This window comes from Oncorhynchus kisutch, linkage group LG5 (genome assembly GCF_002021735.2).
Source record: "Oncorhynchus kisutch isolate 150728-3 linkage group LG5, Okis_V2, whole genome shotgun sequence".
Taxonomy (NCBI): Eukaryota; Metazoa; Chordata; class Actinopteri; order Salmoniformes; family Salmonidae; genus Oncorhynchus; species Oncorhynchus kisutch.
This window is the reverse complement of record NC_034178.2, coordinates 62,817,989-62,831,671: the sequence shown is the minus strand read 5'-3', so window position 1 is coordinate 62,831,671 and position 13,683 is coordinate 62,817,989.

Below are 13,683 nucleotides of genomic sequence, written 5' to 3'. Positions count from 1 at the left end.
TAAATGTACTTGGCTAAGGTGTATGTAAACTTGAACTGTATATATACAACTTGCACAACTTCACCTAGATGTACCTAAGTGGTGCAAGAAGTATTCTGAGAAATATTCAGTTGTCCCTTTATGGATCATTTGGTAACGATAACGTTAAAGCTCTGCATGCCTGTCTAAAGGGTCTGGAAAATAACGTGTCAGACAAAGATTGGCACATTTGACATGCTTTTAAAACGGCTTCCAACAAAAAATATAATCGCCATGTTAATCAGAGCGTTCGTCAAGAATAAAAGGAACACCACCCCGTAATATATGCTGAAACAAACCTCATGCCCTGTTCAATAGGACCAATGAATGTTGAACATGATTTTCTGTATTCACCCTCTCAACCGTTTAACTTGATAGGCAGCGAGTTGTTAGCTAAGCTTAAGGATACAATTTATTGTATTCCGATGGAGTTTTCATTGATATCCCCAACAATGAAGTTCTGAACCAATTTGTGAGTAGGCAAAATTTAACCACTCCCCGAAGTGGGAAACTGTCTCTGTCTCTCACTCTATTCTGTGTCAAATGCCAGAAAACTTATTGACAGAGCACTCCAATGACAGTGGACTGATAGGCAGTGCTTGCCCAGTTTATAATAACTGTTGATCCGAGAAAGAAACTCTAGTCTCGTGAGCTACCTTAAAAAAGAAGCTTTCTCCAAAGTTAATCTCTCGCCTTCTGAATTGGCTGATGTATTTTATCATTTCAGGCACATTATTACTCTCAAAATAAACATTTCATGATTGTGAAACAGAAAGTGAATATCCAACAGAAATTGGTAATAAATATATAGAGTAACATTGTTAGGGTAGATACAAATCCAATCAATGCCTTCCAGTGGTATCCCGGTGAACATAGTTTATTATCTTTGTTTTTAAACTTAATAATAGGGGTAAAAGCAGAACACTGTTTGAGAGTGATTCTTGTGTATTTGTAACGGCTTTCTTCTGTGGACAAAGGATCAGACCAAAGCGCAGCGTGGTTGGTGTTCAACATGTTTAATAAAGACAATAAACCTGAACACTACAAAATACAAAACAAAATGTGAAAAACCAAAACAGTCCTATCTAGTGCATAGACACAAAGACAGAAGACAACCACCCACAAAGTACCCACAGAATATGGCTGCCTAAATATGGTTCCCAATCAGAGACAACAATAGACAGCTGCCTCTAATTGAGAACCAATCCAGACAACCATAGACATACAAACTACCTAGAAAGGATCCAGCCCTATAAACATACAAAACCCCTAGACAAGTCAAACACATACATCACCCATGTCACACCCTGACCTAACCAAAATAACAAGGAAAACAAAGAACACTAAGGTCAGGGTGTGACAGTATTAGAAGTAATATATATATGCCATTTAGCAAATGATTTTATCCAAAGTGATTTCCAGTCATTAAATAGTTAAATAAAGCTGAAATAAAATAAAATAAAAACAGTCATGGGTCATGTTACATGTTACGTATGGGTGGTCCCAAAAATCAAACCTACTCTCATGGCATTACAAGCATCATGCTCTACCAACTGACATGACAACAACTACATGACAACAAATGCATTAACTACAGAAAATGCATAGTCAGCCCAATGGCCTGCTTAATTAATATGCTCCCTTTTAACATGCACATGTAGGGTGAGTATCGGTAAAGTGGACACTCTCTGATTAAATCCTCCCATTGTCTTAGCCCCCAACATGATACTATCATTAATAGCTTAGGAACTCTACTACACTATACAATAGAAGGAACAAATAAACATTAAACACAGAATGGATTACTTCTTCAAACACAAATGGTTCTGAGACCATGTATTTTTCAGTCGATACTGGCAAATTGGGACATCTTGATTGGCAAGATTGGCACTTAATTATTTATTGTAAAGAAGGAGAAATTAGAGAGTAGCCTATATAATTTCAAGACAAACTGCAATCATTCATACAAATGAAATGTATTTAATTATTTAACTAGGCAAGTCAGTTAAAGAACAAATTATTATTTACAATGACAGCCTACCCCGGCCAAACCCTAACCCGGACAACACAGGGCTGATTGTGCGCTGCCCCATGGGACTCCCAATCACAGCCAGTTGTGATATAGTCTGGAATTGACCTTGGGTCTGTAAGGACACCTCTAGCACTGAGATGCAGTGCATTAGACCACTGAACCAGGGTCTGTAAGGACACCTCTAGCACTGAGATGCAGTGCCTTAGACCGCTGAACCAGGGTCTGTAAGGACACCTCTAGCACTGAGATGCAGTGCCTTAGATCACTGAACCAGGGTCTGTAAGGACACCTCTAGCACTGAGATGCAGTGCCTTAGACCACTGACCCAGGGTCTGTAAGGACACCTCTAGCACTGAGATGCAGTGCCTTAGACCACTGACCCAGGGTCTGTAAGGACACCTCTAGCACTGAGATGTAGTGCCTTAGACCACTGACCCAGGTTCTGTAAGGACACCTCTAGCACTGAGATGCAGTGCCTTAGACCACTGACCCAGGGTCTGTAAGGTCACCTCTAGCACTGAGATGCAGTGCCTTAGACCACTGACCCAGGGTCTGTAAGGACACCTCTAGCACTGAGATGCAGTGCCTTAGACCGCTGCAACACTCAGGAGCCCATGTATTGAAACATTCTTTAGGTATTTTGTGGAACATTCATAATTATCATGTGTTATAATTGTTAATATCATCATACTTGATTATAATTATATGGTGCATATTTAATTGTATAGCTTATATAAAATAAAAATAACCATATCTAAGCCTATCAGGTCAACATTCTCAATGCTACACTCTAGTGAACATTTTGTAGAATGCGACCAGAAAGACCCCTTACCCCTCAATGACTGTTTCAAATACAGCTAAAGAAACGATTTTTTGGTCATACACAGTACTTGTATGGTTATAAATATTGCTAGCTAGGGCTAATGTTGGTGAGGTAATATAAACGCAAAGTGAAGTGTTGGCCCCACGTTTCATGAGCTGAAATTAAAAAAATCCCAGAAATGTCCATATACACAAAAGCTTATTTCTCTCAAATGTTGTGCACACATTTGTTTACATCCCTGTTAGTGAGCATTTCTCCTTTGCCAAGATAATCCATCCACCTGACAGATGTGGCATATCAAGAAGCTGATTAAACAGCATGATCATTACACAGGTATAAGGGCACAAGGCAAGATCCAAATGCAGACACAGGAGGCAGATGGTTGAGCTCCGATATTTTTTATAACAAAAGGGACAGGCAAAAGGTAGTTCGGGGACAGGCGAGAGTTCATAAACCAGGTCAGAGTCCAAACAGTACCAGGTGATAGGCAGGCTCAAGGTCGGGATAGGTAGGGGTTCAGTGAACAGGTCCGAATTCAAACAGTACCAGGTGATTGGCAGGCTCGAGGTCCGAACAGGCAGAGTGGTCAGGCAGGTGGGTTCAGCTTCAGGACAGGCAAGGGTCAAACCCAGGAAAAACAGAGACTGAGGAAAAAAGGAGCTAGGAAAACTGCTGTTTGACTTTTCAAAACAAGACAAACTGGCACAGAGAGACAGGAAACACAGGGATATGTACACCAGGGATAATAAGCGACATCTGGAAGGGGTGGAGACAAGCACAAGGACAGGTGAAACAGATCAGGGCCTGACAACAGGTGCACATTGTGCCAGGGACAATAATAGGCCACTTTAAAATGAGCAGTTTTGTCACACAACCCCATGCCACAGATGTCTCAAGTTTTGATTGTTCATGCAATTAGCATGCTGACTGCAGGATGGTCCAACAGAGCTGTTGCCAGAGAATTGAATAATCTCCATATTTCTATCATAAGCTGCCTCCAACATTGTTTTAAAGAATTTAGTAGCAAAAAGTAGAATGAAATCCATTTACAGTCATTTTGATTCACAATTACATCCTATTACAAAATATGTTGTAATGATACTCTGAATATACTTTTAGTTTACTTTAACCATAACATTATTTACCTGAGAATGCTATTTCATTTTACTTACCATTATGCCTCTGGAGGTGTCATTACACAGGATGCCCACAATAATGACACCGTACCCATTAAAAACATTGTTAATCATCGCAAACTTCCTCAGTAACACACAGGCATTGATTGTTGGTGATGTTATTGTACACATTTAAAGAAATACATAAAAGTTAAGTGTCCCACTTTGTTACATATCCCACTTAACCAATATTCACCCTACATGACAACAAGTTCACGAACACTCCACTGGAAATGTATAGTCACAGCATAATAGCCTCTTAAACGGATAGTTCACCCAAATTAAAAACATATATATTGGTCTCCTTATCCTGTAGCTTTCAGTAAGACAGCAATCCTACTTTGGTTTTGTTGAACTTTTTAGCATGTGTGGCACAAAACCAGTCATTATCCCATATTAGACTGCTCACAGGGTAAGAAAACCAATAATGATCTGTTTATTAACATGTTCCCTTTTACCATCTGGATATACAGTACAGGAGCCTATAACACTTCATGGAAAATGCATCGTCAGCCTTCAACACTCTTTAGGTACATAGGAATACAGTAAAACACACATTTCAAATGATTAGAATGGAGGTTATGAAAACAATTACATTTTTATAAATTGGATGACACCTCTTTTCTATTAGAATACTTGCACAGGAAGATTAAGGCAGTATGCCTTCACACACACACATTCACACACACTCACACACATTCACACACCAGAACATCTGGTTACATTTTATTTTACAGTCCTATTTCAGTAATTATTTATTTGTATTTACAGATAAATAATGTAGTAACAATAATGCAGAACTCAATCACTCCAGGAACCAACACATGATTAATGTGATTGTAATCAATATGTTTTTGCAATTTTTGCGGAGACTGCTTTCACGGTAAATAGCATATGTCGACTCAATCGGAAATTACCTTCACATTTTAATACGGATGTTCCACAATGCTTCGGCAATACAGATTGAATCCAGCCCTAAGTGAGAATAGGCATTGTTCTGAAGTCGAAAAAGAAAGGAAATTCACGAGCACCACAATAACTACTTCCCCTATGCTCTACCAAGGTTTTCCAACACACAGCTTTGACCTACTACAGTAGCTATGTTGGTATTGTACGTCAAATAATGTGTAGGCTTAGGATTCAAACCTTCTCAAACAGCCTAATTCATACTTTTAGAGGAGGTGCTGCCACAATAATGTGATTTGTACCGCAAGTTCAAATGTTGGATTCTTCACGCACCACACACATCCCATCCACTACCCTTTAAAGCTTTGCTTTTATACTTACAAGACCATCACACTTGATTGAGCGAGTTGTTTTGTCTTGTAGTAATGTGGTGCCTGCCTGTATTTCATAAAACCTTTATTTTAGCAATACATGACATTGAGGAAAATAGATATTTGATAACATATTTTTGGGGTCAGTAGCCACCCAACATAACAACAGGTTATGGTGTGTTGGATACAGTCACTCTTATAGAGGTCTACAGAGCCTGTCTGCATTCCTGATTTCTGTAACCGTTAGTTTACTCTGAGATTCAGCTAAAAATATGTTAGCATTGTCAGAAACGCTACAAAAAGGTAGCACATCGTGAGCTATAAATTATACATTTAATAAAAACTGTTGTACCTACAAATTGAGTCAATCCGCCTTTTTATTATCCACTTTATGGACGGTATAATCTCATTTTAATCCGAAGTCTGGAATTTGAGCTAGGTAGGCACAGAAAATACTATTTAAAAAAACGTGCCGACCGGCACAACTATAATATTAAAGCATCGGATTCTTCCCAAGGGGCACTAGGGGGAGCCAGCCTCAAGCCAAGCAACCCAAACAAGTATACCTGAATAGCGTGGAGAGGCAGCCTCAAGCCAAGCAACCCTAAACAGGCATAACTGAAGAAGGTGTGGCAGTCAAGGTACAAATGAGCAGCTGTTCCTGCCTGTTTCCGTGACGACCCCTCCTCTGCCTTGGCCCTGACCTTCCCGTGGACCATCCCATTACTATTATGGGATGTTGACATTTCTACCTTAGTGTTGACTCCACTTCAGACAAAGATGTTTATGACTCTAAGCGTAGGTGGCAGGGAGAGGCCTGTAGGGCAATTATGTGACCCATACCGCCAAGCCCTTAAGGTTATTTGAAACAGCAGCCCTATACAGGTCAGGGGCAACGTCTGATATTTGTAAAGAGGCTGTTTCTTCTCGGCTATAATCGTTGTCTTCTGACCCTCCCACCATCATCCACTCATTGCATGTACAGTGGGGCAAAAAAGTATTTAGTCAGCCACCAATTGTGCAAGTTCTCCCACTTAAAAAGGTGAGAGAGGCCTGTAATTTTCATCATAGGTACACTTCAACTATGCAGACAAAATGAGAAGAAAAAAAATCCTGAAAATCACATTGTATGATTTGTAATGAATTTATTTGCAAATTATGGTGGAAAATAAGTATTTGGTCACCTACGAACAAGCAAGATTTCTGGCTCTCACAGACCTGTAACTTCTTCTTTAAGAGGCTCCTCTGTCCTCCATTCGTTACCTGTATTAATGGCACCTGTTTGAACTTGTTATCAGTATAAAAGACACCTGTCCACAACCTCAAACAGTCACACTCCAAACTCCACTATGGCCAAGACCAAAGAGCTGTCAAAGGACACCAGAAACAAAATTGTAGACCTGCACCAGGCTGGGAAGACTGAATCTGCAATAGGTAAGCAGCTTGGTTTGAAGAAATCAACTGTGGGAGCAATTATTAGGAAATAAAAGACATACAAGACCACTGATAATCTCCCTCGATCTGGGGCTCCACGCAAGAGCTCACCCCATGGGGTCAAAATGATCACAGGAACGGTGAGCAAAAATCCCAGAACCACACGGGGGGACCTAGTGAATGACCTGCAAAGAGCTGGGACCAAAGTAACAAAGCATACCATCATTAACAAACTACGCCGCCAGGGACTCAAATCCTGCAGTGCCAGACGTGTCCCCCTGCTTAAGCCAGTACATGTCCAGGACCATCTGAAGTTTGCTAGAGAACATTTGGATGATCCAGAAGAAGATTGGGAGAATGTCATATGCTCAGATGAAACCAAAATATAACTTTTTGGTTAAAACTCAACTCGTCGTGTTTGGAGGACAAAGAATGCTGAGTTGCATCCAAAGAACACCATACCTACTGTGAAGCATGGGGGTGGAAACATCATGCTTTGGGGCTGTTTTTCTGCAAAGGGACCAGGATGACTGATCCGTGTAAAGGAAAGAATGAATGGGGCCATGTATCATGGGATTTTGAGTGATAACCTCCTTCCATCAGCAAGGGCATTGAAGATGAAACGTAGCTGGGTCTTTCAGCACGAGTTGTTTTGTCTTGTAGTAATGTGGTGCCTGCCTGTATTTCATAAAACCTTTATTTTAGCAATACATGACATTGAGGAAAATAGATATTTGATAACATATTTTTGGGGTCAGTAGCCACCCAACATAACAACAGGTTATGGTGTGTTGGATACAGTCACTCTTATAGAGGTCTACAGAGCCTGTCTGCATTCCTGATTTCTGTAACCGTTAGTTTACTCTGAGATTCAGCTAAAAATATGTTAGCATTGTCAGAAACGCTACAAAAAGGTAGCACATCGTGAGCTATAAATTATACATTTAATAAAAACTGTTGTACCTACAAATTGAGTCAATCCGCCTTTTTATTATCCACTTTATGGACGGTATAATCTCATTTTAATCCGAAGTCTGGAATTTGAGCTAGGTAGGCACAGAAAATACTATTTTAAAAAACGTGCCGACCGGCACAACTATAATATTAAAGCATCGGATTCTTCCCAAGGGGCACTAGGGGGAGCCAGCCTCAAGCCAAGCAACCCAAACAAGTATACCTGAATAGCGTGGAGAGGCAGCCTCAAGCCAAGCAACCCTAAACAGGCATAACTGAAGAAGGTGTGGCAGTCAAGGTACAAATGAGCAGCTGTTCCTGCCTGTTTCCGTGACGACCCCTCCTCTGCCTTGGCCCTGACCTTCCCGTGGACCATCCCATTACTATTATGGGATGTTGACATTTCTACCTTAGTGTTGACTCCACTTCAGACAAAGATGTTTATGACTCTAAGCGTAGGTGGCAGGGAGAGGCCTGTAGGGCAATTATGTGACCCATACCGCCAAGCCCTTAAGGTTATTTGAAACAGCAGCCCTATACAGGTCAGGGGCAACGTCTGATATTTGTAAAGAGGCTGTTTCTTCTCGGCTATAATCGTTGTCTTCTGACCCTCCCACCATCATCCACTCATTGCATGTACAGTGGGGCAAAAAAGTATTTAGTCAGCCACCAATTGTGCAAGTTCTCCCACTTAAAAAGGTGAGAGAGGCCTGTAATTTTCATCATAGGTACACTTCAACTATGCAGACAAAATGAGAAGAAAAAAAATCCTGAAAATCACATTGTATGATTTGTAATGAATTTATTTGCAAATTATGGTGGAAAATAAGTATTTGGTCACCTACGAACAAGCAAGATTTCTGGCTCTCACAGACCTGTAACTTCTTCTTTAAGAGGCTCCTCTGTCCTCCATTCGTTACCTGTATTAATGGCACCTGTTTGAACTTGTTATCAGTATAAAAGACACCTGTCCACAACCTCAAACAGTCACACTCCAAACTCCACTATGGCCAAGACCAAAGAGCTGTCAAAGGACACCAGAAACAAACTTGTAGACCTGCACCAGGCTGGGAAGACTGAATCTGCAATAGGTAAGCAGCTTGGTTTGAAGAAATCAACTGTGGGAGCAATTATTAGGAAATAAAAGACATACAAGACCACTGATAATCTCCCTCGATCTGGGGCTCCACGCAAGAGCTCACCCCATGGGGTCAAAATGATCACAGGAACGGTGAGCAAAAATCCCAGAACCACACGGGGGGACCTAGTGAATGACCTGCAAAGAGCTGGGACCAAAGTAACAAAGCATACCATCATTAACAAACTACGCCGCCAGGGACTCAAATCCTGCAGTGCCAGACGTGTCCCCCTGCTTAAGCCAGTACATGTCCAGGACCATCTGAAGTTTGCTAGAGAACATTTGGATGATCCAGAAGAAGATTGGGAGAATGTCATATGCTCAGATGAAACCAAAATATAACTTTTTGGTTAAAACTCAACTCGTCGTGTTTGGAGGACAAAGAATGCTGAGTTGCATCCAAAGAACACCATACCTACTGTGAAGCATGGGGGTGGAAACATCATGCTTTGGGGCTGTTTTTCTGCAAAGGGACCAGGATGACTGATCCGTGTAAAGGAAAGAATGAATGGGGCCATGTATCATGGGATTTTGAGTGATAACCTCCTTCCATCAGCAAGGGCATTGAAGATGAAACGTAGCTGGGTCTTTCAGCATGACAATGATCCCAAACACACCGCCCGGGCAACGAAGGATGGCTTCATAAGAACCTTTTCAAGGTCCTGGAGTGGTCTAGCCAGTCTCCAGATCTCAACCCCATAGAAAAATCTTTGGAGGGAGTTGAAAGTCCGTGTTGCCCAGCAACAGCCCCAAAACATCACTGCTCTAGAGGAGATCTGCATGGAGGAATGGGCCAAAATACCAGCAACAGTGTGTGAAAACCTTGTGAAGACTTACAGAAAACGTTTGACCTCTGTTATATACCCTTTGTTGGCAATGACAAAGTATTGAGATAAACTTTTGTTATTGACCAAATACTTATTTTCCACCATAATTTGCAAATAAATTCATAAAAAATCCTACAATGTGATTTTCTGGATTTTTTTTCTCATTTTGTCTGTCATAGTTGAATTGTACCTATGATGAAAATTACAGGCCTCTCTCATCTTTTTAAGTGGGAGAACTTGCACAATTGGTGGCTGACTAAATACTTTTTTGCCCCACTGTACATGTCTATCCCAGCACATTCCAAACTTTATGTGTTGCATGTGAAGCCCAAAACATCTCTCGTCTCTGGAGGCCACGGGGTGAGAAGGGTCAGATGTCAAACGGGTGTCTTAAAATTACCCCAGGCCTCTGACGACAGATGAGGAATGTAGTGATTTCAGCCAGAGAGGAAAGTAGAGATTTATCAAAGTGAAGATGATCACAGAAAGATTACAGCTGTTTTTGTTTGTTTAGGGATGAACCTGATGAATAATAATAGGTCATTGGTCACTTTTTGACAAACATGGTAAGGCTTGAGCCAGATAAGGGCTCCCAATGGCCAATGCAAACGTAAGCCATGTTGCTTTCATATGGCAAAATAAACATTGGTGTAGGCTCTTCACAGTGCAACTTCGAGTCTGTTTACAAATGGAGTTATATTGTCCAACATTTGAGATAAACTGAAAAATAGTTCAAACTATTCACTCAACCAGATCTGTAAAAATGATTAAAATCATGTGAAAAATGTAATGCTAAATAATGTTTTCCCAATTGAATTCATTGAGGTGTGTTATTGAGTTCATTGAGTGAGTCATTATTTATCTCTTCAACCCAGCAGTCAAACTCTGATAAGCCTTTCCCAGGGAGGTGTGTGGGTTAACATGTGTTACTAAGCAGCAAGGCTGTACACACACACACACACACACACACACACACACACACACACACACACACACACACACACACACACACACACACACACACACACACACACACACACACACACACACACACACACACACACACACACCCTTTGTGTCTAACTGTGACAACAGTGTCAGGGTGTTTATAGTAGCATTCCATTGCTTAGGGCTAAATAAACACAAGCCCCTTCCTTTTGCATGTAAGCACAATAGGCCAGGCTCTTACAAGGACCACATTCTCTTTAAGCTACCAATTAACAGCGGCAGGTAGCCTAGCTGTTCGTGTTGGCCCAGTAACCCAAAGGTTGCAAGTTTGAATAATGAGCTGACTGAGTGAAACATCTGTTGATCTGCCCTTGAGCAAGTCACGTAGCCCTAAAGGCTTCAGGGTTGCTGACAATAATGGCTGATTCCTGGCTGTGACCCCACTCTCTGAGGGTGTCTCACGGAAACAGGACAAACATTTAAAAAACTATTTGACCTCTGTTTTGATCAACCGAATCACATTCTTTCAACTGAAGTACAGGGAGTGTCAACAATAGAAGAAGTGAAGCCCGAAGGTAAAGATATATATTGTACTTGATAGAAATGTGAAGGTACAATACTGACAATTTGTACAGGATGTGACTTCCAAATTAATTACAAATTAAAAGCTGAAATGTTTTGAGTCAATAAGTATTCAACCCCTTTGTTATGGCAGGCCTAAATAAGTTCAGGGGTAAAAAATGTGCTTAACAAGTCACATAAGATGTATGTGTGCAATAATAGTGTTTAACATGATTTTTGAATGACTTTCTCATATCTATACCCCACACATACAATTATCTGTGAGCTCCCTCAGTCGAGCAGTGAATTTCAAACACAGAGTCGACCACAAAGACCAGGAAGGTTTTACAATTCCTCACAAAGGGCACCTATTGGCAGATGGGAAAAAAACAGACATTGAATATCCCTTTGAGCACCACACTTTGGATGGTGAATCAATACACCCAGTCACTACAAAGATACAGCATCCTTCCTAACTCAGTCGCCGGAGAGGAAGGAAAACCATGAGGCCAGTGATGTTATAGAGTTACAGATTGTAGATACTCCACAATACTAACCTAATTGACAGAGTGAAAAGAAGGAAGCCTGTACAGAATAAAAATATTCCAAAACATTTATCCTGTTTGCAACAAGGCACTAAAGTAATACTACAAAATAAATGTGGCAAAGAAATGTACTTTTTGTCTTGAGTACGAAGTGTAATGTTTTGAGAAAATCCAATGCAACACATTTCCAAGTTCCACTCTCCATATTTTCAAGCATAGTGGTGGCTGCATAATTTTATAGGTATGCTTGTAATCATTAAGTACTGGGTAGTTTTTAAAGATAAAAAAGAAATGGAACGGAGCTAAGCACAGGCAAAATCCTAGAGGAAAACCTGGTTCACTCTGCTTTCCAACAGACACACAGAATTCACCTTTCAGCAGGACATAACCTAAAACACAATGCCAAGTCTACAATGGAATTGCTTACCAAGAAGTTAGTGAATGTTCCTGAGTGGCCAAGTTACAGTTTTGACTTACATTTACTTGAGAATCTATGACATGACCTGAAAAGTGTTGCCTAGTAATGATCAACAACCAATTTTACAGAGCTTGACATTAAAAATAATAATAAATGGGCAATGCTTGACTTGGGCAGGAGCTCACCAGAGCCGAGTAACTGGAACCTCACATTTTCTACTGCTTGAGCTCCTGTTTCTCTTACAGAATATTAGATCAAAAGTATTTTTTATTTAAACTTTATTTAACTAGGCAAGTCAGTTAAGAACAAATTCTTATTTCAATGACAGCCTAGGAACAGTGGGTTAACTGCCTGTTCAGGGGCAGAACAACAGATTTGTACCTTGTCAGCTCGGGGATTTGAACTTGCAACCTTCCGGTTACTAGTCCATCACTCTAACCACTAGGCTACCCTGCCGTGTTTTGTGATGCTCCTGCAAATAAATATAAAAGTACCAACACCAAAATGAGTAGCGGCACCTACTGTAGTCCAAGTCAAGCACTGATAACCGACAAATGTTGCACAATTCAGGTGTGGAAAACTCTTACCGACTCTAAACTCTTACCGACACACAGCTGTAATCGCAGCCAAAGATGATTCTATAAAGTAGTGATTCAGGGATGTGAATACTTTTGTCAATGACATATTTTTGTATTGTTTTCACTTTTTCATTATGGGGTATTGTGTGTTGAAAAAAAAATGTATATTTTGAACTTGAGCTGTAACCCAACAAAATGTGGAATAAGTCATGGGGTATGAAAACTTTCTGAAGCCATTCCTACTCAAAGACACTTCCTGCATACGGGCCATGATCTGCCTTTCATGATGCAGGGAAAAGGGTATGCGACCAAGGTGGGCTTGGCATTATATTGAGGAAACTAGAGACAACCACTGTTTGCTATTTTTTCAGCAGATAAGAGAGGAATGTTAATCGATAGCCTATGTGACACTCTCCACACAATAAAGGTGTCTGTGTAAAATATAATGGATCAATGAGAGTTGTTCATTGCAACATATTATACAGTATGTATGACTCACTTTAAGATGTGTTAAGATACGGATTGTGAATTAGGTTTACATTAAAACCCACAACTGTGAGTCATTCAGTCACTAGCAACACAGACACACCATATCTGAGGGTAAAAACCTGCCCCATCTACTTGATGTGGTTTAATGTGTCTAGAAGTACTTGCTAACACGTGCAGACTGTCTGTGGAAGATTCTTTGCTGCTCATTGGTCATATTAAAATACGTCTCTTGATTTTGGGAGAATCTGACTCATGGAATATCTATCCTTGGACTATATTATGGTAGTCGACTTGAGAGTTGAAATAAATGTTGTTTCAACTCTAACACAGTTCTGGGCATTATGAAGTTCCTTTTTACACATGCAAAATGCTTGCTGCAGCAAGGGACATCGTTAATGGTGACAAACTGTCTCGCAGGATGACACCAAGCACTAATTTCATTAGCCATCATCTAACACACCGTAAA